This window comes from Tupaia chinensis, unplaced genomic scaffold (assembly GCF_000334495.1).
Source record: "Tupaia chinensis unplaced genomic scaffold, TupChi_1.0 Scaffold000045_1, whole genome shotgun sequence".
Lineage (NCBI taxonomy): Eukaryota > Metazoa > Chordata > Mammalia > Scandentia > Tupaiidae > Tupaia > Tupaia belangeri.
In genome coordinates this window covers 1,512,935-1,521,928 of record NW_006159501.1, presented here as the reverse complement: position 1 = coordinate 1,521,928, position 8,994 = coordinate 1,512,935, and the positions used below count along the sequence as shown (strand labels likewise).

Below are 8,994 nucleotides of genomic sequence, written 5' to 3'. Positions count from 1 at the left end.
TTACCAGGAACCTGCTTTCATCAATCAAACAATTGTTGAACTGTATCGATGATTAATAGACCTGCCCTTAATCAAACCCTGAATGGTTTCTATTGTTAAAACTTTATGAATTGATAATTAGTACACGTAGTCCCTCTCCCATTTACTTGCATGTATCGCATTTTCAATAAAAAGGCACGATGATTCCTATCAGTTGTCACTCCTCAGAGAGCAAACTTAGAGGAGTGTCCGACTGAGGACGTGCATGAAAAGGCACGAGGCCTCAGTCTTCTTTCCTTTCCAGCGTAGCCTCCGTCGAGCCAACCCACCCCCACTGATGCTGGTCCCTGCATACTATGTTTTGCAATGTGTTATCCACAGAAAGATTTTGAGTTCAGAATTATAAAAAGGAGTTTCTTCCTTAAGGCAGGAGGTTCAATAAGCATTAAAGTTTTTTTGTTTGTTTTTGTTTGTTTGTTTTGCTTTGGTTTGGGGTTTTTTTGCCATCAATAAGAAATTTACTCGTTTTTTTTAAAAATCCAAATGCTGGCATTGTCCAGAAAAATTTAACAGGTTTATTTATAATAGTTACAAAGTTGAACTGCTGAAACTTGTTCACTGAAACATTTTGACTTGCATTAATGCTTTACATCCCCGCATTTATATTAAAAATCCACACACAAATGAAAATGGAAAAACTGCCAATGTCCGATTTCCGTCCCCTATTTTCCACTTGCAATCATATACTTACGTACCTTTTGACCCCATGGAAAAAAAAAAATCTAACGTTCAGAACTACCAATAACAGGAAGAAGAGAAAAAAAATTTTTTTTTTTGAGAATGAAATGTTTCCCATCATAGTGGATTCTTTAGCATGTTCTCCACATATGCAGCATGCTAGCTGGATGTCTTTTGGCATTATCGTTACACGTTTGGCATGGATAGCACACAGGTTGGTATCTTCGAAAAGGCCAACCAAGTAGGTCTCACTTGCCTCCTGCAAAGCACCAATAGCTGCGCTCTAGAAGCGCAGATCTGTTTTGAAATCCTGAGCGATTTCTCACACCTGACGCTGGAAAGGAAGTTTGTGAATCAGAAGTTCAGTGGACTTCTGGTAACGTCTAATTTCACGGAGTGCCACAGTACCGGGCCTGTAACGATGAGGTTTCTTCACCCCTCCAGTAGAGGGCGCACTCTTGCGAGCGGCTTTTGTAGCCAGTTGCTTCCTCGGTGCTTTACCACCGGTGGATTTGTGGGCTGTCTGCTTTGTACGAGCCATGGTAAAGAGACCTCCTTACTTACCCCCCTTCTTCGGCAGGAGCTCAGCGAGCTAGAGGTGGCGCTGGCGTTGGAGAGCGACCAGCATTGAAGATTTCAATGACTAAAAGTATTCAGATGCTTGGCTACTGGGCACCTCAGCCTGTCTAGAGACTCAATGTGTGGAGACTGAAGAGCAGAGTGAGAAAGTAAGGTTAAAAATAAATACATAAATACATACATACATACATAAATAAATAAATAAATAAATAAATAAATGGAAAAGGAAACGAAAAAGAAAAGAAAGAATTAAAAACTAGACAAAAACAACCAAAAAAGAGAAAAAGAACATTTTAAAAGGTAAAAAATGAAAACCTCACAGCACACAAGCGAACCACACAAACACACCGGAACACACCTCAGATTTAAAATAGCATCTAAAATTAGCAAGAGAAAGAAAAGACCCGAAGTGAGAAGAAGTGTTTTAAAATTTTTTTTGAATAAAAAATTTAAAGAGAAATTGACAGAGACAGAGAGAGGATGAGGTCACCCTACCTGTCTCAGTGTTTCAGGGATCTAGAAGATAGGGTTTAGAGCACAGCTTCATTTGCCTTGGTTCCTAAACGCACCAGGACACACCTTCAGATTTAAATTTAAAATGACTTCTGTCTCAGTGTTTCAGGGGTCTTAGATCTTTACTATTTTGTGAATGCCTAAGATAGATAGATAGATGATAGATACATAGATAAATTTAAATTTGCTATCAGGGTGTGTGCTTACCCTGAGAGAGAGAGAAGGAAAGTAAAAAAGCATGCCCTGGAGGGATGACCACACCACAATTCCTTCTCATCTATTCTCCTCCCGAGATTTTGGGCATGCACACATATACATGCTCTACATGTTTTATAAGGGTCCAGGACTAGGGATTCAACCACATTAACCACCATACTATTTGACTGGCCCATTTTTTAAAAAATAGATTTTATTTTATAGAACAGCTTTAGATTTACAGAGAAATTAAGATAACAGTAGAGAGTTTCCACAAACCCTAAATTAGATTTCTCTAATTATTAGCATCTTACATTAATGTGGTATATTTGTTACAATCTGTGGACCAATATTGACACATTATTAATAACTAAAGTCCATAGCTTATTCAGGTTTCTTTAGTTTTCGCCTAATGTCTTTTGTGTGTTTGTGAATGCCTGAGAATTAAATTTTAAAAAAACACCAATGGAGTTCCTTGACAGCATATGGTAAAAATATTTTACAATCTTTTTCATATTTAATAATAAACATTCCTTAAAGAATAACATATTTTTATCATAGACATATTTTCTAAATCAAATCATGGATTTTAATGTAAATAACCAAGATCTTCTGTAAGGAGGAAAAAATATTTTATCTATTGGCAATACAAATCTGGCCAATCTGTCATTGGGAAAGATAAAGGCAGTGAAGATACAGCATGCACTCGGCGATAACTGTGTGCCAGGTCCTTTTTATTTTATTTTAGTTTAGTTTAGTTTAGTTTTAGTTTTGTTTTTTTTTTTCTTTTTTCTTTTTTCTTTTTTCCCCATGCAGCATGTACAGCCACAGGGGAGAGAGAGAGACAGAGAGGGAAAGTGAGAAATCACCCCTCTGAGAAGTCACACCACAATCTGTTCTCCTCCCAAGATTTGGGGCATTCATGCACATATCTCTGGCATGTTTTTCAGGTCACCGAGTCCAGGAATCAAACCACAAAGTCAGCCATGTGGGCTCCAGCCACCTTAACCTCTATGCCATCTGCTGGTCCATATCAGTTCTTTTCTGTGCATAGTCTCGTTTAATCCTCATGACAGCCCTACAAGGTAAATATCGTTTCTCCTTTAGAAAGTGCTTGGACTAAAATTAAAATATACATGATATCTGCCTGATATTCAAAAACCTATATTCTTGCTTAAATTCTAATCATCATTAGAAGTTAAAATTTGGAAAGGAAAATAAGAATATACCACATTTATGAGTAACTGTGTGTTTGGGTGCATGTAATGTGAAGTAAAGAGTTTTTGTTGCTGGTAAGAAAGCATAATGAGACCAATTAAAGCATCAAAACAGATGTTTTGCAGCCTGCCTTAAATATTGAAGAGACCAAGCACTGTGAAACTATTGGAACGTTCTTGCATTCTCTCAAGCTCTAAGAGAAACATTAAGCAGATCTTTTCAATGGCTTTTTCAGAAACAGTTTAGAGTTGAAAATAAATACTTTTCTATATACTAAATCAAAATAGGAATATCCAGAATATGTCAATAACTGAAGGGAAATTAATTGTAGCACCATCTTCATCACTGCCTTTGACATCCCCTCAACTAGAAAAGGGGATGAAAAGTATTAAGACCTCACACCTTGTAGTGCTGTACCAGAACTAAGCTAGAAACAATAATTTTTATGATTATCTTGGCTCATGAAGTGACATTACACTTTTGTAAATAGGACTATTGATTTTTTTTTTTTGGAGAGGATTTTGCTATAGAGCTATAGAGCGTGTGCACTCACCAGACAGAGAGAGACAGAGAGGCAGAAAGAGAGAAATCATCCCCCTGAGGGGATGACCACGCCACAATCCCTTCTCCTCAGTTCTCCTTTCGGGATCTTGGGCACACACACACACACGCGTCCGGTGTGAGTTTTAAACCACCGGGTCTGGGACACAAACTGCGGTCAACTACATGGGAGTCCAGTGACATAGCCATTATGCTAACTGCTGGTCCAGCACTATTGATTTTTTAATGGTAGATACAATTTCTTAATGCCAAAAATCGGGCCCCACAACAGTATGAAAATAGTTGTCTTCTATTAAAAGTAAAATATGTTCCTTATTTTATGTTCCATATTTTGAAATCTGTGAAGTTTGGATATTATCTCCTGGATCCAGCATTAGGATTTGTTTTAAGTTTGTTTAATACAGTTACTAGAGGGACTAACAGGTGACATGGTGGTTAAGGCACTAGACTCCCACCTGGTTGCAAGGATTCAAGTTCCAGACCTGGTGGCTTGTTTTCTCATTGTCTCCCTCTCTCTATGTCTCTCTCTGGTGAGCATAAATGCCCCATAGCAAATTTTAAAATAGAAATAATAATAAGTAAGATTAAATAATTATTTTTTAAAAAATACTTACTACCTTGGCATTCATTTTTAGGCCTAATGTAAGTTGTTTGAAAACCAGTCACCCCCTATCACCTCTGGCCTAATTAAAACTACCCTTCGGTGTGTGATTGTGGCCTACTTATTTTGCATCTCACTGACCCAAAACCCAACATATTTGACAGCTGTTGATCACTGAATCGTGTAAATAAGTTTATTCCCTTTGCATAGGTTTTTCTTTAAATTGCCCAATGTACAACTCCCTTGGGAATACTATCATGCGCCTTTTTTTTTTATTTTTTGGAGAGTTTGGAGAGGATTTTTGCTATAGGGCGCATGTGCTCGCCAGACAGACAAAGAGAGACATAGAGACAGAAAGCGAGAAATCACCCCCCAAGGGGGATGGTCACGCCACAATCCCTTCTCCTCCATTCTCCTCTTGGGATCTTGGGCACACACGCACACGTACCCAGCGTGAGTTTTAAGCCACCGGGTCCAGGATACAAACTGCAGTCAACTACGTGGGAGTCCAGTGACATAGCCATTACGCTAACTGCTGGTTCCCTATCATGGGCCTTAATAAGGCATAGTCACAGAGATGCTCCCTCCATCTTTCTTTCTCTTTCTCCCTTATTCCCCACTCACTGGTTGAGAACCTGCTGTCTCTGGTCTTCCCATAAGCCCTTGTGGGCACTCCTCTTCTCTCATGAATCTATGAGTAATTAAATGCTTTATGATTTCACAAGTTCTGTTGTGCTGCCTCCTCTGTGTTTTACCTGAACAACACACCTGTATCTAACTCTGGTCAACAGGCCTCTCTTAGAGAGTGGCTTTATACGTAGGAAAAAACTGGACCTCAGACAAGAACCAGAAAGCACCTGCCTGTATAAACAGGTTTTGTGTGACAGGGACACCTGGTTTTGTGTTTAAGCCTTAGGCATTAGGCTTTCCACCAGGATAAATACGTATCCATGAAATGTACACCGTAATCAGTCACTGCATCCCCTGGAGCCCTATTAAGTGGGACTGGAATTTATAGCCACTATCCAGAGAGACCTCGAGGCAAAATTATAGCAAAATCATAAAAGAAATAAGAATACACATATAAAAGTTATATTTGTACTTGATACAAAGTAGTTTTTGTAGTAGGCAGGATGGTGGCTTCCGAAAAGATAGTTCTACAGCTTAATTCCTAGAATCTATGAATACCATGTTACTTGAGAATAAAGTGGCCTTTGCAGATTTAAGTTAAGGATCTTGAGGTAAAGAGATCATTCTGCATTATCATAATGCATTGAAAAATGTTCTTATAAGAAACAGGAAAGACTGATAGGAGAAGCAATATGAAAGTGAAGGTAAAGACAAGAAATGTGGCCCAAGTCAAGGACCTCAAGGTATGTCTGGAGCCATCAAAAATTGAAAGACTCAAGGAAGGATTCTACCCTACAACCTGCAGAGGGAGTATGTTTCTGTTGACACCTTTATTCAATACATCCGTCCTCCAAACCTGTAATAGAATAAATTTCTGTTGTTTTAAGCCACTTGGTTTGTGGTAATTTGTTATGGCAGCCACAGGAAACTAATACAGATGGTCATTATTAGTAAATTTCATAAAATCATTGCTATGTATTCTTGTTGGTTTAACTAAATGGCTTTCAAATGTCAATACATATTAAACACTTGAGAAGCTCTTAAAACATGGAAGTGTAGGTCTCATCTCCTGAGTTTCTGGTTTAGTCACTAGGGATGGGGGAAATGACATGGATTTCAATAGATTTCGAAATTTTAGGTAAAACTAAACAGTTTGCAATAAATATTGAGATGCAATGTTAATATTCATTATTCACAGTCTGTCTACCCCTGGGATATTGAGTTATATCAAGACAGGGACCATTTCTGAATTGTTCCTGTCTAACACAGTACCTGTCATATGGTAATGAATTTGTTGAATGAATGAATGAATGCCTAAGCCTCTAATACATGCTTATTCAAATGTAAAAAAAAAAATGAATAAAACATACCTCCTACCCATAAGTAGCTCACAGTGTCGGTAAGAGGGAAAGGAAGGCAAATAGGAACAGAGAAGAAAGATTGTCTAGAAATAGTAACAATTATATCAGGTCAAATTACTAAGTGACTTCAAAACATTTGTGGATTAGGTGGGCAGAATTGTATACCTATAATCCTAGCTATTCAGGAGGGGAGTTAGAAAGATCTCAAGTTTAAGGCCAGCCTAAGAAACATAGAGAGACCCTGTGAAGAAAAGAAAGAGAGAGAGAGAAGAAAGAAAAAAAGGAAGTGGAGGGGAAGGGAAGGAAGGAGAAAAATATGGAAAATTGAAATGAAGTACCCATTTATTTTGGTACAAAAATATTTCTAAAATCTATACATAGTTTTCCATAATACACATTTCCCACATTTCCCATGAACTTTTGAAGACACCTTCATACGTTTAGCTGCAAATAATCAAAACTTTAAAATAATAAAGACTTGAATAAATAGAATTTTCTCTCATATATAAAGGAAATCCAAAGAAATCTAGTAATAGACCAGAATTTGCAAGCTGGTATTAAAGTTATCAGGAACCTGAACTTCCCTCTTATTCTTCTCCTTTCCTCATCATACAGCTCCTGATTCATGGCCCAGTATAAATGCCTAATTTCCAGAGATGACACACACATTGTAGCCAGCAGGAAGGAAAGAAGAGGAACAATCACCCTCCCATTATGTACCCCTCAATCCACATGAAACTTTCCCTTGTATCCCAATGACCAGATCTTAGACTTACATTCCCAGAGAACCTAAAACTATAGCATGTATGTAGTTAAAAATTGGGAGTTTTATGCATTATCAAAGGAAAGGGATAAAATAGATAATTAGGGGAATAAGTTACTATGTCTGCCCTAATAATTAGCTCTAAGAACAAACTTACACATTAGACTATACTAAATATCCATAGTACTTTAGGATTTCAGGGAAGAGAACTGACATTTCAACCAGTAGCATCAGGGAAGGCTTTATTGAAAAGGTAATATTTAAGCCAGATCATGAAAAATAAATAGAATAATAGGGAAGGAAAAGTGCTTCAGGCAAAGGGAATATTGTGAGCAAAAGTATAAAGATGGGAACATACAATATGTACATCAGAAAATGTACATCCGGTACAGAACACAAGAGACAGAGAGCATTCTGTGATAAACAACAACAGTGGGTTTTTGTTTGTTTGGGGAGAGATTTTTGCTATATGGCATATGCAGTCACCAGAGACATAGAGAAAGATAAAGAAAGTGAGAAATCATCCCCCAGGGGGATGACCATGCCACAATCCCTTCTCCTCTGTTCTCCTCTTGAGATTTTGGACACACACACACACATGCACCCCAGTGAGTTTCAAGCCTCCAGGCCTGGGATCATAATCATAGTCGCCCACATGGGAGTCCAGCACCTTAACCATTACACCACCTACTGTTCCAAATAACAAATTCGAATCATTAGCCTCACTATTTAATAGCTGAATAATGGAAAGCTGTAAGGTTTGAATGAGATTATAACAATGGTATGGTAACAAAACAGAAATGTAGGACCAGTGATGGAGGGTGACATACTATCAATAAAAATTTGGTATTATTCTGTTAGTTCGAGTGGGGTAATTGAATATATTAATAAAAATTTTGCTAGTCCTTCTTTATGGAAAGTCCATTTGTTAATTTTTATAGCAAATTTTGGTGACTTTAATAATAAAAAAAAACTGTTTACTACCATGGAGAAATATACATGCCACCTTGGAATTCTTTCACACTAATTTATTCCTTCTTACAGCTTTCAAACTATCTAGTAGACACATGCAGAAAAATCTGTTTGAAAATGACAAGTAAAAGATGTTTTATAAACTCCAGATGGAATTTGGTCTTTACTCAGATCAAATATGAAAAGACATCCAGAGTAGATATATAGCAAGCCAATTCTGACTTTGTGAAATAAAATGTACTGTATTTTACTAACTGAACTTTGTGGAAGCACCACAGTTATGCCACTTTGGAAAGGGGGAAGGGAAATTGGAAGGAAGGTGGAAGCTTTCGTTATTTATTGAGAACTACAAGATACCAGGCATAGTGCCAGATATTTTATATTCAATGTCTCATACTTTATTAATGATAGAGAAATAAAGAGAGCGAAGGCACAAACATGGGAGAAGGAAGTAAAAAGAGAGGGATGATAGGCCTTCAAGAAGGTCATGGAAATGCATATTATGAAGAAATGTATGGACTTTTAATATTTTTGCACCAACATAAACTTGTACTTTTGTTTTTCCACAAACATTTTAGAGTTCCTTGTAGGTACCTTTGGTGAGGGAGGAGAGAGAAGCAGTTCTCATCATGATCCTTGCCATATCCTCCAAGTTAGCTAGGATTACAGGAGCCCATCCTGTTCAGGTTAGTCTGGGATCCAAACCTGGACCTTCTGTGTGCAGTGGCTCCCAATTACTTTTGCCACTGTATCTGGGCCTCCTGTTTTGTATTTATACCCAACAACTATAGATCTGAGTATAACTGAGATTCAGTAAGACAAGTGAATGACCTAAGCAATTGGATAACCATCGTCATCTGGTCATTAGATGACCAATATAATTC

General features: G+C 37.6%; 1 pseudogene; it reads right to left on the bottom strand.

The window, feature by feature from the left end:
• Positions 1-702: 702 nt before the first annotated feature.
• Positions 703-1,286, bottom strand: LOC106735333 (histone H3.3-like; annotated as a pseudogene).
• Between the last annotated feature and the right edge of the window lie 7,708 nt (positions 1,287-8,994).